This window comes from Pteronotus mesoamericanus, unplaced genomic scaffold (assembly GCF_021234165.1).
Source record: "Pteronotus mesoamericanus isolate MK-2021 breed Mesoamerican mustached bat unplaced genomic scaffold, CSHL_Meso_final contig_24, whole genome shotgun sequence".
Taxonomy (NCBI): domain Eukaryota; kingdom Metazoa; phylum Chordata; class Mammalia; order Chiroptera; family Mormoopidae; genus Pteronotus; species Pteronotus mesoamericanus.
The window spans coordinates 11,281,453-11,302,896 of record NW_026555100.1 but is presented as its reverse complement, the minus strand read 5'-3'; the positions used below and the strand labels follow the sequence as shown (position 1 = coordinate 11,302,896).

Here is a 21,444-nt window from a genome sequence, read left to right as displayed (position 1 = left end):
AAAAAGTCCATTTGCACATGTAAAACTTCATAATTTCATACTTGTTACCTCACTTAATACTTCCCTCAATCTTATCATGTCAACAAACCAGGTGTTAGAGCCCTTGTAAATTAGTATAGAGTTGTCCAGCTATGACCTATATTGGACTTTGATATATATCTTACCATAGAAAGACTTAACACTCTTTGGCAATTGGTTCAGCAGATATGAACTACCCACTTGAAGGCTGAAACTTTCAAAACTTGCTTATGTCTCCATTGTCAGTGAAGAATTAAAGATTAGAAATACCGAACCTTTATTTGGCCAGCACATATTACTCAACCTCCTCCTCTAAGTGTTCACTAAAATATCCATAAAAACATATTAATAAAGTTTAAAGTTAATAACAATATCAATAACTGTGCCTGGCAGTTAACATATATTTAGGTTTGTTGATTATCACTTAGAATGAGGTCAATTTTTTTTAAGGGAGATGATTTAAAGCTTGCTGAAAAGAAAATTCTAGGTGTGTAATAGTATAAGTAGTGTTATATATGAAAAAAATTGTGAAAATCATTTAAGAATGATGGAAGTTTAGGAATCCCTGTAGTTCATTGCAGGTATACCTATGTAGGTAAGCAAAGCATTGACTAAACTGACATAAATCAGTAGCTCTTTGTACACCTAGTTTGAGATTCCACATCTCAGAAATACTGAATAAAAAATGGAGAAAACTAGAGATAGTACACGGAATTCCAAAAGTTAAAGCCCATTAGAGGTAAACTTCTATTAGTTTAAATGATCATACAAAATGACTCTAATATAAATGCATAGTTAGTATTACAGTCATTTGTTGGGAATCATCCTGCCTGGTTTCAGGGACTGTAATCTCACCAACAGGCAAGAGGACCCCAAGGCTGGAGCTGCGCAAAGAGGCCTTGGGAAAATAGGCCACTGAGGAGACAAAACCTGTCCCTCTGGCAGGGGCGCAGCCCCTGACTCCCTCACATCACCCTGCTTGGCCCCGGAGGATGGCTGGTTAGTCAATGATGGGTAAGACCCTTTGATGGCAGGGGCAACCTAAGACAGGCACAGTTGTATAGGGGCATCAGGGAAGGACTTGGGGGACATGGAGAAAGGGCAAAAAGACCCTCGCCCCTTGGCTTTGATATGGCTGGAGTCCTCATTCTATCTGAAAGAAGTCTCATCTCTTGGCTGCTCTGCCCGTCTCCTGACTAGGTCAGTGAAACAATACTAAAGGTAGGAACAGCCCTAAACTGGATTCTGGATCAGGTGGTTCCTGGGGGGACAACTAGGCTTGGAAGAAAAGTGCATTAAATCCTATGAAACTTACTGTGCTAAGAATGTTCTCAAGTTAAAGAGTACTGATGTTTGGGGTCAAGCATAGAATGTGATCAGTTTCCCAGGTTTCAGGGCTGAATGGGCACCACCCTGTTTACCAGACCCTGACCTGAGGCAAATCTCTGTGTTCCTTCAATTGTTATCTATGATCTCTATCTGCTTTTTGTAAACATAGCCTTTTGACATTGATTGATGAGCTTTGCATGCATGCTATATATCTCTGCGCATATCATTCTCAATAAAAGCCACTTCAAGAGAAGGGTCCAGGGCCTTCTCCACTAGAGGGAATCACCACCCCGCTTTTCCTGTCAGACTGAGAGTGTCTGGAATGACTTATTTCCTCAACCATGGTGACCTGGGGGAACTTCACGGGACGGGGTACTCCTCTCAGTCATTTTGCTAATTATATGCTTCATATGTTCAAGATCTCAAAAAGCCTCAAAAATAGAAAATAAAAATATTTCAAGCTTTTAAACCATTATTAGAGGAAAACCTGCTAGACACCTATAACTGTTCTATGAACCATTTGCATTATTCTTTCATGAATGTACAGATCTGATGGGGTATTCAGCCAGCTAAACAAAACAAAGTGTGCAAAAAAATAGAGTATAATCTGAAGATGATACATATACACTAACTCTTAGTAAATACCAAGCCATGAGAGAGATTTCCTTGCTTATATATACTCTAGAGAGAAAAAAGGAAAGGGGGAAAATGAAGGGTTTAAAAATTACAAAGAGAAGGTAAACCAAGTTTGACAAAATCAAAATGATGTGCCAATGATTCAACTCATTTTGAGAATAAAATTCAATACCCTTAAAAGAAAATTAAAATAATCCAGAGCCTTTAAAACATATGATCCACAATGTTTAGCCCACAATAAAAATTGAATAGGCATGTGAAGGAGCAGGAAAAGGTCAATGCTAAAAACTAAAAGAGCCAACAGAGGCATAGCCAGAGATTTTATAGATACTAGAATTAGTATCTATAGAATTAACAGACAAAGACTTCAAAATAGCTATGATTAATACTTCAATAAAAATGAGTAATAAATCAATAAGATGTATGAAAATACAGAATATTTACACACAAAAAAATTGAGTCTACATAAAATGTATAAGATGGGCATTTTAAAATTGAAAAATGCAATATCTGAGGTTAACTCTTTACACAGGATTAACAGCAGATTGGAGTCAGGGCTATAGGGTTTTAGTAAATTTATAGCAAAGTCAGTACAAAATACCCAGATTAAAGCACAGGAGTGGGGAAGAGAGAGGATCACAGGAATGAGCATACGAGAAATGTGGAACATGGTGATAAGGTCTTGCATACATTTAATAGAGGACCAAAAAGAGAGTATAAGGAGAATGAGACTGAGGCAACAACTGAAAAAATAATGGCTGTGAATTTTACATATCCAAAATATGAACAAAAGAAAAACTCCAAGATTCAAGAACCTCAGTGAAACTTAACTGGGATAACTTCAAGGAAAACAGAACTAGGTACATCATACTCTAATCACATTAGAGCAAAATAAACATAACATTTGAAAAACAAGCGGAGAAAAAAGACTCATTACTTTTAGGGAAACAACCATATTAATGTTGCCTCCCTTGCCAAATGAAGCTGTGGAATGTCCAAGACAGTTAAATGGCACCTTTAAAGTGATTTAAAATAAAAATCTCAAAAACCTAGATTTCAATACCCAGAGGAAATGGCCTTTAAAATAAGTTAAAAAGACAGTGTAAGGTTAACAAAAACTGGAAGAATTTATTGCTACATGTCACTCACTATAGAAAATACTAAACTAAGACTGTTAAATAAAGTTGAGTCACCAGTATTTTGGTGGCACAGAGCACAATATTGGGGGAAAAAACACATCTACAAGTGATTGAAATAAAAGGATATTTAGATGAATTAGATTCTGAATGTGAAGAGTAATAACCCATGTATTATGCTTATTTTTGGTCTTTGATGTATATACAGTAGTGATAAATGTTTTAAAAGTTTGCAAAGTTAATAAAAGAACTCTTTCAATAAATATAGCATAAAGAGCATGATAAAAGAAGCAGTTTATCAATACTTATTTGGCTGAGTCTTACTGTTTTGTTTACTTTCTTAGTGGTATGTAAGTTAATGATGTATCTTGCTATCCATTGAATTATAACTTTGATAAAACAGAACAATACTTAAAAAATAAAATCTGTAAAATTAAAAGAGAAATCAAAAAAACAATTCTTTGGATTAAAAATAATAAAATAGGAAAGTGTTTTAGACATTTATTATGACAAAATGAAAATAACAAAAATATAAATGGGATAAAAAAATGGCAATTTTCAAATGTTCCTAGTAAGCTTAAAAATATTATTTGAATTTAAAAAATTTTATAAAAGTATAAGACAATTTTTCCACAAAAAAACAATAATCAAAGAACTACAGTATACAAAAACTGAATGAATAAAAATATTTTAAAATTATCTCCATTAAATCCTCTATAGATTTAACTTAATCCTTTAAGATTTATACATTAACTTTTACAAATTCTAAATAATCTATAATCCTCAAGTTCTGACTTTACTTCAGAAATTAAAAAAATTGGAAACATTTTAAGTATTACAACATTATATGCAATTCTCTCTCTCAATTTTAAAATGTCAATAAAATGTCTGGCTTTATGAAAAAAAATATGACTGATTTAAGAAAGATGGTCTGAATAGGCAAATTAATGAACTAGCCAAAAGATTTTTGAATAATTTCAAACAGACTTTAAGCTTAGGTGGCTGAATGGGTGAGTTCTTTTAAATTTTTAAGGAATAATGTTTTTAAAAATTAAATAATATGAATTGTTCCAAAACAATAAAAATGGAGAAGCTTCTCAATTCATGTTATATGTGTATATAATCCCCTTTAACAAAATTTGACAAAATAGCACAAAAACAACAAAAAGGACATAGATCTAATCTCTGAAAAGAAATATAAAATATCCTTAAATAAAATATAATCATGTTCCGCATACAGAAAAAATTCAGACCTTAGATGTTACTAGTGAATTGCAGCAAAATTTTAAGTAATATAATGACACAAAATCTTTTAAAATAAAGAGGTAACATATTCTAATTTATTTATGATGCTAACATTACCCTAATACAAAAAACATATAAAGTCATTACAAGAAAAGTATAGGCCTCTCTGAGCTTCCTGGACTTCCTGGAAGTCTATTTCCTTTGCCAGATTGGGGAAGTTCTCTTTCATTATTTTTTCAAATAAGTTTTCAATTTCTTGCTCTTCCTCTTCTCCTCCTGGTACCCTTATGATTCGGTTGCTGAAACGTCTAAAGCTGTCACTGAGGTTCCTAAACCTCTCCTCAATTTTTTGAATTTTGTTTCTTCATTCTGCTCTGGTTGAATGTTTACTTCTTTCTTCTGCTCCAAATCATTGATTTGAGTCCTGGTTTCCTTCCCTTCGCTCTTGGTTCCCTGTGTATTTCATCATCACCAAGACCTTATTATATGAAATATTAAAGTAACTTATATCTAAGAAAGAGAAGATCAAAACTATAAACAGTAAAATGACAACAAACCCACAACTATTAACAACTGAACCTAAAAAGAAAAACAAAAACAAATTAAGCAAACAACTAGAACAGGAATAAAATCACAGAAATGGAGATCGCATGGAGGGTTATCAATGTAGAGGGGAAGAGGGGAAAATGGGGGAAAAGATATAGGGAATAAGAAGCATAAATGGTAGGTACAAAATAGACAACGGGAGGTTAAGATTAGTATAGGGTATGGAGAAGCCAAAGAACTTATATGTAGGACCCCTGGATACGAATTAAGTAGGGGAAACGCTGCTTGGTGTGGGGTAGAGGGCAGAGGAGGGTAAAGGGGAGAAAAAAATGGAACAACTGTAATAGCATAATCAATAAAATATTCTTAAAAAAAACGTATAGGTCAATGCCCTTTATAATTATTTATGCAAAAAAATTTAACAAAATGTTAGCAAATTATATCACTATATAAAAAGAATAAATCACCTCAGCCAACTAAGCTTTATCTCATGAATACAAGGTTTATTTAATATTCAGGAATCATTATTACTCACTACATTAATAGAATAAAGGCAAATAAGTATATGATTATTCAAATATATACAGAACAAAGCATATGAGAAAATGTAACATCCATTTATGATAAAATATCTCTGCAAATTAGGAAATTAAGAATAGAAGTGAATTTTCTCAAATAAAGATAAATCTACAGGAAATATCAAATTTTTTCTTCTAAGATCATATTTAAGACAAGAATGTCTATTCCCATACCTCTATTCAACATTATGCTGAGGGCCCTATTCAATGCAATGAGACAAGAAAAAAAACTATGAGAAATAAAAAAAATATAAAGGAATAATTTCTTGTAATGGTCTCAGAACACATGATTCACAAACATGATTATGTAAATAGAAAAATCACAAGAAATCCATTATTGAAATATTAGAACTAATAAATTTCATCAGATCACAGGCTACAAGATCAGTGCAAAAATTGCATGTGTACATACCAGCAATTAACCAATGGAAAATGGAATTTAAAAAAATACCATTTGAAATATCAAATATCATAAAAACTCAAGGAGAAATTTAACCAAAAAAATGAACAAGCTTTTACATTGAAAATTTTGAACTATTTCTAAGACAAAAAAACCTTAAGTAAATGGGTACCGGGACTTATACATATATTGGAAAAGTGAACATTGTTACATTGTAAAATCGCCCAGAATTAATCTATAAATTGAATGTAGTCTCAAACAAAATCTTAGCAGGCTTTCATTGTAAAAATTGTTAAGCTGATTCTAAAATTTATATTAAAATGCAAAGAATCTAGAATAGACAACCCAATCTCAAAAATAAAAAAACAAAATTGGAATAATATGAGCACGTGATTTAGAGACTTCCTATAAAGCTATAGTAATTAAGAAAATGTGCAAAGGGATACATATATAAGTTAACAAAGCAGAAATAGAGTCCAGAAATGAACCTATATTTATAGGGCTAATATATTTTTTACAATGCCTCCACAGCAATCAGTGAGAAAAAGTCAGTCCAACAAATGGTGCTGGAACAGCTAGATAACCATATTTTTTAAAAAGAACCTCAGTTCCTTTCTTACATCATGCACAAAATTAGTTTTAAATGGCTAATAAATAATAAGTAGGAAGCCTCTTGAAGAAAACATAATATATTTGCAACCTTCAAGAAGGTAAAGATTTCTTAGACATGCGACAGAAACTAGTGACTATGAAAAATAAGAAAAATTAGACTGCTCATAAAAGGCCACTTAAGAATATGAATAGACATGACACGAATTGGGAGAGAATATTCACAATACATACATCTAACAAAGAAATTGTATAAAGAATATATATCTCCAGTACAACAATAAGAGGACAAATAAAAGCAATAAAAATGGGTAAAAAATATTTTTTGAACAGACACTTCACAAAAGAAGATAAACAACTGGCCAATAAACACATGAGAAGTTACTGTACACCAAATATCATTATGGAACTGAATATCATTTCAGCATCCATTAAAATGTCTAAAATTAAAAAGACTGATCTTACCAAATGTTGTCAATTTGAGGGACAATTTAAAACTCTTTTACATTGCAGGTGGGAATGTAAAATGTCACTAGCTCTTTGAAAAAAGATTTGGCAGCTCCTTTTAACATTAAATATATATCTATAACCAAACAATCCCCCTCAGTATGTGTCTAAAAAATCAAAATATATATCAACAAAAAATGTACAAATATATTCAGTCATTCTATTCATAATAATCCCAAACTGAAAACAACTGAAGAGTTCATCAGCATGAGAATGGATAAATTTGTAGTATATTGACTCAAAGAAATACTCAATAATTAAAAGGTTCAAACTTTTGATGTAGATATCAATGCAAAGGAATCTCAAAAACAGTTTGCTGAGTAAACTATTTATATAAAACTCTAAACTGGGCAAAACTAATCTATGGCAAAAGAATTCTGAGGCTAAGGGGGTGTGTTTTCCAGAGAGCTGAATGACCTTAATGACATGTCCTAAATAGTCTGTATCTCTATTCTATATCTTGTCAGGAGTGTAAGTTACACTACTGATTGTATTTTTCAAAATTCAACAAACTGTAAAGTGTAACGTTTCTACACTTAATTTAAATGTGCCATATTTAAAAAAATGCAAATGTTTTGCAATTATTTGTTTATTCTTTCAATATAAAATTCACTTTTCCCCAAGCAGGAAGATTATTAGTTCACTTGGTTTGGTTTTGGCTTTCCACTGAAGTCTCTTTTCCTGCCTCTAACTTTCATATTGTACAACCCACCAACATCAACTACTTATGATTCCCTAAACATACATTTTTACATGAATTCTTTCTACTTGGAATGTCCTTTCCCTCTTTCACCTACAAAACTTTCACTTGTAAATTTTAAGACTGCAATGAGTTTACTTCGTCTCCAAAGCCTTTCTTACTCTCCTAGGAAAAGATTTAGAGAAAAAGTTAATATCTTTGGAAAGGCAAAGTAATATCTTCCACTTCTGTTCAATTCTGCACCTTATATCAATTTTTATTACTGCATATCAAACATTTGGAGAATTTATTTGCATGTGTCTTTTACCATACCTTACCCTATGTTAAGGGTAGGGACTATACCTATAGTACCTACTATATAGTAGCAAAGCAATAAATGAACCATTTATTTAATAAATAGTTTGTACCTGGGACATAGATAAGCATTTCTCATCAATATCTCATTTAATTTTCAGCATAGTTCTCATTTTACAGATAATCAAACTGAGGTATAGAGAAGCTATACTGCCCAGCAATAGGCACAACGTTTGCGTACTGAATGAGGTTAAGCTTAAGGTTCTTTAATTCCAAAATCCATGCTCTTAATATGAATCTAGGATTAACTACTTCCCAAATCTCCTATGAAAAAAATAGGCATTACAGAATTGCATTGAACTGACCACAAAATTGTACATTCCTTTTGATACTAATAAACAAACTAAACCAACTGAAATTTTTAAAAAATGCCGGAGTTGTTTTGTTTTGTTTTTTTTAAGCAGGGGTAAATGTATTATTTTTCTTTCTTACCTGTTGCTACTAACATTTGTGAATATTTTCAGGCAAAAGTGTATTCTTTGACCTGCACGAGGCATCTGATTTAATTTTTTCTTAACTACTGCCTGCTGTAATTAGCGGTGTCTGTATGTGAAAAATGATTTGTTATCTTAGATATATTTCTGTGGTTCATCCTACAAAACAGAAAAAAATATACTACAAGCTCATAAATTGGCTTCCAAAATATGAAATCCTGTTAGACAACCTAAGAACTCCCTGGTTTCTTATAAGATGATTTATTTTGAGTTTGTTATTTTGTTTCTTAAATCATTGTGATTTATGACTTTGGACCTGGTACCTCCAGCTGCCCTTACTCCTCATTATTGAATGCCAGCATCGTCCCTACAAACTCTCATCTGTCTCCTCACTTAGTGTCACTTCTGCAAGCAGTCTATCTCCTGGTCTCCTAATAATGAGAATAAATATCAAACCCTTTGTCCCGAAACCCAAATATCCCTTAGTTGCCTTTTTATGTTCATGCATGCAATTTATTTTACCTTTTGTCATTGTTGTACAATCTCTGAGAAGTCTAGCGAAAGGATCACTCTTTCCATAAAATATTAGAGGGAGAAAATCACGGCACTAATTTTTTTCCAAAAGAGCGCAGAATAGACTAATATTTATTAAACTTCTGTAATAGAGTATCTATGTTGCTTTACTCAGTTATTTTCTAACCTAAACCTGTATGGTGGTTGTCATTGAAACAAAATTTTAAAAGATAGGTTGATTTAGAAATATGCTAGATTTAGCTTGTAGAGAGAATAGGGTTAGCACAGTAGGCCTGAGATTGCTATCCCTGGAAAGGTCTGTTTGTGAGATTGGACTTTGGCTGGATTCTTAAGAACTTGAATGGCAAACAGTCCCCCTAAATTAATATTAAGTTTTCCCTAATTAATAAGAATAGTTCCTTGGCTTAAGCATTTGTACAAACAATATGGTTTATGCTGAAGACCTGCTTTCTTTCTAGGAATCTGGAATTTTGATGCAGATTATAGGCAGAGGGTGATCACATAGCCAGCTGTCAACAAAAACCAGACTTCTAGGCTCCACCAAACTCCCCTAGTAGTTAGCATTTCGCAGGTGTTGTCACATGTGGTGCTAGAGAAGGTAGATGTGTCCTGTACGACTCTACTGGGAAAGGAATTCTGGAAGTCTGAGTCTGTTTCTTTTCAGTTCGACCCCTTTCACATTTTCCTTTTGATGGTTTTGTTTTGTATCTTCTCAGTATAATAAGTCATAGCCATGAGTATGACTGTATCCCGAGTGATCCAAAGCCTCCTAGCAAATCATCAAACCTGAAGGCAGCTTGGGGATCCCTGACAAAGCCGGAGTTCAGTGTTATTCTTTTAAAAATTAAAAAAATAAAAGAATAGAACATTTAGTTAAAAACTTTCCTTTGTTAAAAGACTAAGTTTAATTATGTATTAATGGATTTTTTTCACTTTTTGTCTCAATGACTCCTTTTTCTATAATATAACCTTCAACTGTATTTTTAGTAATATAAATAAGTAATGGTCATTTAAGGAGTAATAAAACATGAAGAAAAATTTTCTGAGATGTTTATTTTTATCAGAAAATTCAAGCCACCACTTTTACAAACTCATCTGTAAACTCAAATTGCTAAGAGGAAGCAATATATCTAGAGAACAGTCAGAAAATACCAGTTGAACATCTAAAGAGTTAGTTTCTTGAAAATGTCCATCATCCTCAGCAGGAAATTATGTTTGAAGGAGTTATAATATCTGTATTTCAGGAAAAGAAATATACATCTGTGTGTTGGTATCAGGAGCAGTGAGAAAGAATGAAATGTAATTAGCATAGTGGGAACAACTAGAAAACTACATACCGACTAAGTCCTGTGATGTAGAAGGCCAAGAAAGTATTCCAGCTTTCCCACTTACTCTTCATTTTCTATTTCTGAATTGTTTAAGTGATACTCCTATTTTTTTATGAAACAAGATTTTAGTTTAAAAAGGCAAAGTTTTACTGCCAGTGAATAATAGTGCTTTCTCTTTTTTAATGTCTTTTTTATTATATTTATTGGGGTGACATTGGTTAATAAGATTATATAGGTTGCAAGTGTAGGTTTTTATGACACCTGACCTGTGCATTGTGTTATACGCCCACCATCTAAAGTCACAATATATTTGCCCCATCCCCTTCCTTCTGGTAAACACCTTACTGTTGTCTATGTCTGTGAATTTCTATTTTATATCCCACATATCAGTGAAATTATATGGTTCTTAGTTCTTCCTGACTGACTTATTTTGCTTAGCATGACGTTCTCAAGGTCCATCCATGCTGTTGCAAATGGCAGTATTTTTGAGAAAAAAAACAAAGCCAAAGGCAGCACACTACCTCACTTCAAATTATACGACAGAGCAATGATAATCAAAACAGCATGATATTGATAGAAAAACAGACACACAGACAAATGGAACAGAATTGAGAGCCCAGAAGTAAAACCACATGTATATGGGCAAATAAGTTTTGACAAAGGAATCAAAAACATACAATGGAGAAAAGAAACCCCCTCTTTAATAAACAGTGCTGAGGAAATTGGATAGCCACATGCAAAAGAATGAAATTAGACTACAATTTGTCCCCATGGACAAAAATTAATTAAAAATGGACCAAAGACCTAAATAGAAAATCTGAAACAATAAATTACATAGAAAAAAAAACATAGGTACTAAACTTTTGGACCTTGGTTTTAGAGAAGATTTAATGAGTTTGACTTCAAAGGCAAGGAAGTAAAGGTAAAAATAAATGAATGGGACTATATCAAACCAAAAAGCTTCTGCACAGCAAAAGAAACCAAGAAAAAACCAAAGGGCAACCAACTGAATGGGAGAAGATATTTGCAAACAACTCCAACAAGGGGTTAATATCCAAAACATATAAAGAACACAGACAATTCAACAGCAAACAAACAATCCAACTCAAAATTGGGCAGAGGACCTGAACAGATGCTTCTCCCAAGAAGATATATAAGTGGCCAACAGATATATGAAAAGGTGTTCAACTTCACTAGCTATTAGGGAAATACAAATCAAAACTACAATGAGATGCCCACCTCACACCTGTTAAAATGGCTAATTATCAAGGAGACAATCAATAAAAAGTGTTGAAGAGGGGTGGAGAAAAAGAAACCCTCATTCATTTCTGGTGGGAATGTAAACTGTACAACCACTATGGAAAATAGTATGGAGATTCCTCAAAAAATTAAGAGTAAAATTACCATGTGACCCAGCAATCCCTCTTCTGGGTATCTACTTGAAAAAATGAAAACAATTATTTGCAAAGATATATGTACCCTATGTTCACTGCACCATTATTCACGGTGGCCAAAACATGAAAACCCAAATTGTCTTTTGATAAATGACTCAATAATCAGGATGTGTATATATTTGTGTATATATATATATATATATATATAAAATAGAATACTACTCAGCCATAAGAAAAAATGAGATACTTCTCTTGTTACACCATTCACAAGTATAAATTGGACTATTTTGAGGAAATAAAACCTAAAACGAGGAAAAAAGGTCGCCTTAATATACTAACATGAAATGCTTGGTGATGAACTAAATAGACACTTGATTATATGAGTGCTTTTGGGAAATAACAGAGCAAAAAAATAAAGAAGGACTTAAAAAACAATAAATGCTGAAGTTAGAACATGATATAAATAACAATTCCTAACAACATAGCATTTACTATGTGCAAGACATTGTTTTGTATATTAATTCATTAACTCTGCAACAACCCTAAGAGATGGTGGATATATTAGCAACCCCATTTCAACAATGGGGAAACGAAGGTTCAGCAAAAAACATAAGAACACTTGAATATCACACATTAAGTTGGAGAACTGAAATCCAAAGCCAGGAGGTCTGGCTCCAGAATCCAAGCTCTTAACCACTACTCTATGTTATATATTTTAATACAAGACATATTTCTCAAAACAGTAATAAAAAATTTGGCTTGCTTTTCAAACAGTTACAGTTCCATAAGGAACTACATGATACATAATAAGATAGTTATAGTTTCATAAGGAACTAAAACTGGGTAGAGGGACCAAAACTAAACTATTCTAACTTTTCTTACAGAACCAAACACTTCCTTCCGTACACATTTATGCCCAAGGAAAGGTTAAGACTTTCCTAAGGCCATATTCTCTATGGATGGCTTATGTGATTTGCAAGTATTTTGACTGGCCATACTATTTAGGAATTATACATAAAACATTTCATGAAATAAATATCTCTATGTTGATACAGAATAAACAACCAAAATATAGACATATACAAAACAGGTGACCAAAAAAGTGTGGACTAGGATGCAAGGTAATTAAAATAACTAACCCTAAGCAGTGCTGGCAGAAAAGTTAAATCAAGGAATTAAAAAAAGATAATTTTCATGAATACTTAAAACCTATTTATAGATACAGAAATTTTAGGTTGGTGCCATTCAGTGATAATGGCAAAATGTTTGTATCTGTATTTGGAGGACTAATGTCTTGTAACGGGGTGCAGCCAGGGCCCCCCCAAAGTGGGGATCTGTAACGAGAGCCAGAATGTGGGATGTCGGGGAATATAGGATATCCACCCCCCACCCCCAAGTCTGGCTGGGGGATGGGACCCATGGAACAGGGTCAAGGAGAGTTATTTTGCATATCAATAATAGGCCAGCTTCATAGCTGATATGCAAAAATGGTTAATTTGTATATCTACAACAGCAGACGAGTCTTCCAGCCTGAGTGAGGCCAGAAATGTGAACCCATGATGTACCTGGGAGGCAGTTCCTGCCCTCCCCCGCTTTACCAGTTACCGCCTGTGCAGGAGCTTGGAGACGGTTCACTCCACGCTATGGGGCCACGCCTCGCCAGGACTAACTATGGCAGCCAAGAAAGGTAGAAATTGTGGGAGTGCTGGCAGGTATAGCTGATTGTGGAGGAGTCAGAAATGGGGTCACAGAGGAGGTTCAGGCTGGGACTTAAACTAAAGGCGGGCAGCCATGGCAAATGGGGGAACAGTACGAGACCATGCGGGAAGAAAAGGGGTGAAAGGACTCTCGCTGCTGGGCCGTGAGAAGTGCTCCTTGCCTGTGGCCTTGGAGTAAGAACTGGAGATCACGGCGGCACAGCCGATGGCGCTGGGGATTTGGGAGACCTGCCCAGCTGAGCAGGGGTTACTGAGAGGAACCAGAAGTGAGCTGTGGACTTCTGTTCTTTTTCTTCTGGAGAACAGTGCTTCTGACTGGCATGTTCTGAGACTGGCTTGACTGGGCAAAGGGAGGAAGGAAGGACTATGTTTGTTTGTGGGTCTTCTAAGGGACTTTGAGATTTTTAACGCCAACATACCATCATTACTCTAAACCTGTATAACTTTTGAGTAAATAGTTCCTTTCTTTTTCACCAAACTCTGGCAATGAGAGTGATAATTCCTAAGGGCGGTGGGCAAAGAATCATAGTGCAGAGAGACCCCAGGGCACGGGGGCTTCCTTTGGTAACTGTATCTGGGCCCCCCAACATGTCCAATTCTGGAACAGTCTAGCTGTATAGAATACAGAATACAATGTCTATTAGTTCAAAACTCCTTTCTCTCAGTACGAATGAATCCTCTGGTTCTGCTTTCTAGAAAAACAAAACAAACTTTAAAAATCCCACAGATTAAGAGAGACAGACAGACAGTTATTTTCTTTCATGGGACTCAGTCTCTTCCTTTGAGAGCTGAATTAGAAACACATTTGAGTGTTCATATGCTCTAGTATGCTTTCTTGCACTTGTTAATAAGACCTATGTAACCTCTCATACCCATTTTGAATTAAGCTATCAAGAAACTCATTTTCAGTAGTCCCCTTTAGCTTAGGTTTTCTATTAGTACAATATCTCATTATTCTTCCTTGCTTGGTTCTAGCCATAGTATGCCCAATTTAGTTATTTTATTATATTTGGTGCTCTGGTGATAAGCCACTGCAAATTCTCTTTTGAAGTATATAAAATATAATAGGTTTATGAAATGCACTGCCTAAACTGAAGATATAACAAAGATTTGTCTCATAAGTAGAAATGTGAAAGAAAAGATCCAGTGGTTTCACTGGACAGTAATTTCAATGTAATTAAATATTATGCTGTGACTAATAAGAATTCAACCTAATTTTACTTAGGCTGCATTCAAAGGCATCTAGTCCCTTTGATAACAAAGAATATGTCTCTAGCAAAATACTCAGCACACAGCAGATGAGCTAGGCAAGAAATGTTTCATAAATGTAATTAGATATTCTTGTTCTTTTGATCACACATGGAATATTGTGTTCAGTGAGTGTAACCACACTTTTAAAAAGATATGTCTGACCACATCAAGTATTGACAAGTAAGTGACACTGCCAATACAAATTGAAAATGGTATAATCACTTCAGAAAACAGTTTGGCAGTTACTTAAAAATATTCCTGTCATATAACTTAGCCATTCCACTCCTAGATATTTATGCAAAACAAATAAATACATGCATCTACAAAAAGACTTATACATAAATGTCCAAAAACATTGTGTATAATTGCCAAATATTGGAAACAACCCAAATGTCTGTCAACAGGTGGGCAGATAAATAAATTGTGGTATATCCATACCATAGAGTACTATTCAGCAATAAAAGTGAACATAGATTTATATAAAAACAGAGAAGAATTTATAAAGCATTATGCTAAGTGAATAAAGCCTGGCCAAAAAAATAGTGTTTGATTCCATTTATATAAAATTTTAGAAAATGGAAGTGAATCACTAGTGGTAAAAAACAGATCAATGATTACCTGGGAATGGGGTTGGAAAGAGGAATAGATCACAAAAGGCCATGAGGACACTTGAGGGTTTAGAATTGCTTGGTTTGTTTTGATGATGGTTTCTGGGGTGTACACAGATGTCAAAACTCATCAAATTGTACACATTAAAAATAGAGTGGGGCAAAAGGTGCTTTATAGTAGTGAGTACATGAAACACAGATTTTATTCTTGTATTATTATTTTTTAATTCTTGTATTATTTTCTATCCAAACACCTATAAACCTACTTTTCCCCACCCTGTATGCGCAGTTTATTGTATGTCAATTATACCTCAATAAAATTGTTAGAATACAAAATGAAGAAAAATAAAACTAATAAGGACAAACTGGAACTATCCAGAGGATGATAGTATGGATGTTTGAAAAGACCCAAAACCGTGGTGCTCATTGAGGAAGTGAGAATATTTGGCCAGGTAAACAGAATCCCCAGGAAACTGTAAGAGTCAACTTAAAGTGCCTTGATGGAAAAGTAATTTTATGTTTCCTCAATAATCCCAATATGCACGCCTGACAAAATGAACTCTTGATTTTACCCACCCGTAGGAGAGAAACTCAAAACAAAATAACAATAAATTTATTTTCCCCTCAGTCCTTTCTCTCAGTATGTAGCAACTATCATCCACCCAGTTGCTCATGCTAAATATTATTCCCACAGCCAACGTTCAGTATTTCAGTGGGTTGCATTGGCTCGATCTTCAAACTAAGTCCCCAGCCCATCTGCTTTTCTTCATCATTTCCACTATCACTCAATCCTCATCTAAAAACATGTATGTGTGTGTGAGTGTCTTTTAAACCTGGATCACTGCTATATGCCACCAAATCGTCTTCCTATTTCCACATTTACCCTCTTCCTGTAAAATCCCAGTCTCCACAGAACAATCAGAGCGATCTTTAAAAAATGTAAATCAAAATATATAATCCCCTAATTAAAACACTCCAGTGTTTCCTATCAGACCTTGAATAAAATCAAACCCTCTCTCATGTTTTACATGGTCTAGCACTTCCCATCCTTATCTCATACCATTACCACTGCTGGGTACATTAAATTTCATCCCGACTCTCATTTTTACAGTTCTTCAAATAGACTGGAAATTTTCCCCTCAGGGCCTTTTTCCCAGTTCTGGTTTCTGCCTGGAAACCATACCTCCAAATTGTTGCCTCTCTGGTCCCATCTCATCACTTAAGCTAAACATCTCCAGTTCAGACAAGCCTTCCCTGTTCATGGATCTAAAGTTGTTCTCTCTCTCCACCATTATCCTCTGTCTCATGAGCCTGTTTCATTTTCCTCATAGCACTTAATGCTGTTAAATAATTTATATGAATAGTTGTTTATTGGCTGCTCCCCTATATAATGTAAACTTTATAAGAATAGTAGTTAGGCCTGTTACAGATACTTAAGTATCCCTAGTTTTTAGAAAATTTACAGATTTATGGTAGGCAGTCAATATTAGAGAGACATATATTTGTTCAAGACCAAGGGTTACTTTCTAACAAAGACTTACTCAAACCTAAGTAATATATGGACTACTTGACAGGGAAAAAAAGTCTCCTAAGCATGTCTAGTATTGACTCACTTACTTTTGAATATAATGTTACGTAATTATTTACAATCAAATTTTCTTAATGAGTTCTTTATTTATAGCTCATTTAATAGTGTAAAAAGAAAACAATTTCACTCAGACATAGAGTCAAAATTGTAAAACAAATATTATTTTGAAAAAGCCAATATTTGAATGATAGAAATGTTGTATTGAAACCAAATTATTTCCTGTAGCATGAATACAGTATTACTGGTTGTTACAGCAGAGGGCTGGTAGCATTTGGACACCTGAACAACTTACGTATTATATAAAGACACTTACTCTCCAGTTACTTTCTTCTTGTTTGAAGTTCAATAAAATTTTTTTCCATAAAACTCACTTTGACATAATTTAGAAATTGTCGTTGATTCTTCTACATAAACTTCAGCATTTTTATAAGTGTGTATGTGCATGTGTATGTGTCTTAAACCATGCACTTTGATTAGAATTGAATTAAATTTATTTATTTATTTGGCAAGGGATGACAGCATTATAATATTAGGTCTTCCCATCTAGGAACATGGCAGGTATTTCTGGTTATTTAATTCTTATTTAATCTCTCTTAATAGTTTCTAAAAAAAGTTTATGTAATTATTAAAAGTATTTCTGGTTATTTTGTATTTTTGATATTTGGATGAAGAGACTGTTTTTTCAATTATTAACATTGTACTCTATTAATTTTCCTCATATCTGGGTTCTTGCTACATTCCATTTTTTGTTCTCCTAATAGATTTCTTTTGAATTGTATAGATTTACCATCAAATCACATGTAAATCAGGATGATTAATTTTTATGTTTTCATTATATTTAAGGTTTATTTAATTTACTTGCTATAATCAGAACATAGAATATAGAACATAGAATAATCATGATAACAGAAAGCCTCCCTGACTTGTATCTTATATTAAAGATTCAGTTTTTAGCATTTCTTCACATCCTATGATGTTTTCAGTTTGATGTTAGAAGGTCTTTGGCAAACGTAGGAAGTTTTATTCCCTTCCTAATGTATATATGTTTTTACCTAGAATGGCTATTGATTTTTATAAATGATTTTCATGTCTGTGTTTCTACGATCACATGATCTTGCTCTGTAATTCTCTTTAAATATTATGAATAAATTGGTATGTTGTTAACTGTAAAATGTCCATCCGTCCATGAACGATATACAATTTTAAACAAAGAAGTTAAAATCATAGTTCTAACAACTAAACGTACAGATATAGTATGGAGGTGTTTGGGCTTAGCAGCAGTTCTTTCAAACTCATCAGGCCCCTGACACCCTAAAATCACTCCTCCCCTGCACTCTCTACCTCTCCGGAACAGAACACTTTCCAGCCAGAACACTGAAGTCATCTTAGCTGACTCTTTCTCTGACTCCCACAGTCAATCTGTCCCCACATTCTGTTCATTCTACTTTCTACACATCTCTCAATTCCAGGCACCGCATCCATTGACATAGGCCCCCAATATCTCTCGCACTTTGGCTAGAGTTCTAACAGGAATTGTGGTCTCCTATATTGCTCCCACACTCCCAAAATACCTCCAACACTTCAGCTAGAAACTGAGTATAACTCTTCGTGCATAAAATGCTACAGGGTTTCCTCATAAATAAGAAGATGGTTTCCAAACTCCTTAAAATGTCACATAAGGCCCTGCATGACCAGCCCCTTACCTCTGCCGGTCTCTGTGTCCATCCCCCATGCACGCAAGCTGAAGCTGCAAGTATGTTACTGCTCTCTCCACCTGCGTTGTGACCATGAATGGTCCTTTGCAAGTTGCAAGTCTTTTCACATCCTGGCTAATCAGCTTCCTGCCTCTGCCCTCCTCCCCACAATCCCTCCACTCACACTGTTCTTTCCTCAAAAGAATCTTTCTTGATTACCACTCTCATAGAAATAGCTAGACTTAGACTATTAATTTAGTCCTCTCTTACCCCCTCTTCTTCTATCTGAATCTTCAGTATTTGGAGCAGCATATTGCACAATGTGGTGACTCAGTTGAGGTTGAATGTATATATTGAAACTTTAGATAACACAATTGAATTTAGCAATGTATGTGCTGGATTGCTACTTAATTCTAAAGGTCAAAGTAAACAAATGTCCCAATATTCTCTGCCGGTACTCCATATGTATACTGTACTAAAATCAGGACATATAGCCTAAGAAAAAACAGTAAACAATTAGAATGAGTCCAGAGAAAGCAGTATGACAACAATGTCACATAACATTTTCAAGATGTTTCAGATCAAGGGAAGACTAGCAACTTAATTGCAAGAACTTCGATTGTTTAGTCTAGAGAAGAGAAAATATAAAGGAGACAATAATTATACTTAGAGTCTTAAACTGAGAGTTGAAGAGAAGAAAATGAATAGAATCACAGATCACAAAATGAAGAGCCAATTCTCTCCTCAAGCAAGAGGAAATCAAGAAACTTTCATCCATAAAATTAAATTCATTGTGATAAAATAGCTATAATTCTTTGGTGTCTTCCAGTGTTTCTTAAAGAGAGATGAATGGCAGTTTTGAGTGCAGGAGTTCCTAATTGGATAGAATTATTCTAGGCATTGCAGAAAATTTAAAATGTCAGGTCCCACAAAAATCCAGTAATGATCCTTGGTCATGGGGACAATCAAAAATGCCCGAACTTATTAAAAAATGCTTTCATTTGAGAACCACTGAAATTCGCACCATGTTTTTGGAATTGTGCAAGATGTTTTTAATATATTTTTTAATTCTCTCAACAACCAAGCAAGATAGGAACTGTCATTTCTATGTTAAGATAAAAAAATTAAGTTCTGCTAGTAGAAGACAGACCTTCCGGAATCAGATTGCCTACTAGTATCTCTGAAAGCAGAACATTTTAAGGTTTCTCTTAGATTACATGGTCTATTCAGCTGCCTTGTACTTTAAAACAATCTAGTTTGATGTCCATTTCACTCTTCTCTTGACCTATCTCACTCTAGTCAGCCTTACTTTGTAACGGTGTGTGAAAGTTCCCTACTTACTAAATTTAATCAAGTAATTTAAATACAGAGAAATGAGCTGCCTGCCAAAGACCATAAAGCAAAAGAACCTGAAGTCAAATCCATGTTAGTACTAAAATCACTAAGTTGAGGAAAAAATGAGTCATGTTTTAGTTTGCACAAGGAAAATGTTTATAGTTGTATATAAACATATTCTAGAAAAATATTTTAATTGTGATTGTAAAGACAGAGAGCCCATAGAAGTCTGATATTTTTGTTACCACTACATGTAATTATATAATATTCTGCTATTAAAATAATGTTAAATCCTAATTTATTGAGCGAATAGGAGTGAGAAATAATATAATTGTTAAAAATTGATGAACTGGAGATAGATCATCTGAGTTTGAATCCTAGCTTGACAATTTACTAATTTGAGGATTTTGGGTAAGTTACTCCACCTCCTATTACACAGTTTCTTCATGTGTAAAATGAGATAATTGTAGTATTTACCGTATTTTGTCGTGTATAACGCATGCCCACATTTCTGGCCCAAACAATCAGGAAAAAAAGTTTCCATTTCAATTTTTTAATTAAACCTTTTACTTATTTATGCTTAGATGCTTGTTTTTTGTATTATAAAGGATTTTTAGCATTTATTTTTAAACATATTATGGTACAAGAAATTTTATCTAACGGAAAATTACAAAACACAAGAACAGATACAAGGCATTTTAGGTATGACCCATGTATAATGAACATCCTTATTTTTCCCTCAAAAATTTGGGCAAAAAAAATGCACATTACACTTGGCCAAATACAGGTACTTCATAATGTCTGGATTAAATAAACTAATACATAAAAGTGTTTAGAATATTTTCTGGAACATTAAGGGAGGGGGTTCTCCATAAATGTTAACTGTTTGTGATTATGAAGGAGCTGTACAATTCCAACACTATTATTTATTATCTTGAGAAAGTCATTTTATCTCTCTAGGTTTGCTCTCTTGTCACTAAACAATGATTTAAAAGGGTTCAGAAATTCTAGTCTTATAAACACAGATTCATCACTTTTTTTATCCTCCAAAATTTTCACTGGATTTCTCTAACTGATGCATCAAAATAAGGATATCAATTATTAGTTGCACAGTTCCTTTTGAATACTGTATAACTTTTATTTTACATCATTATTTTGCTGACACCCAAGCAGCAGTTATTTTTGGCTATTTTTTTTAATTAATAGATTCTGTTAACACTTTATGACAATGTTCATGGTTCAGTCTTTGTACGTGCATGCCCAAGGAACATAAAATACAGACTGGTTATCATAGCTCTGTTTGATTAATGAGAAGGGAAAAGGATATAATGCTTGCAAGTACAACATGTTCAGAGTTTTGGAATATTCCATTTGTTGATCTTCTAAGAGAATTGCTCATGAAAGTTCTGTTTTATGTCTTAATATAAGGTTGCTACATCTGCAAAATCTGTACTCCAGTTGCTGCATTTTATCCTGTCAGCTGCCTCTTTGGGATCTTGTCT

The 21,444-nt window shown here is 33.9% G+C and overlaps 1 protein-coding gene across 2 annotated transcripts in view; it reads right to left on the bottom strand.

The window, feature by feature from the left end:
- CTNNA3 (catenin alpha 3) overlaps positions 1 to 21,444 on the bottom strand; it is a 1,483,556-nt gene that overhangs the window by 719,494 nt on the left and 742,618 nt on the right. The window lies entirely within an intron of this gene.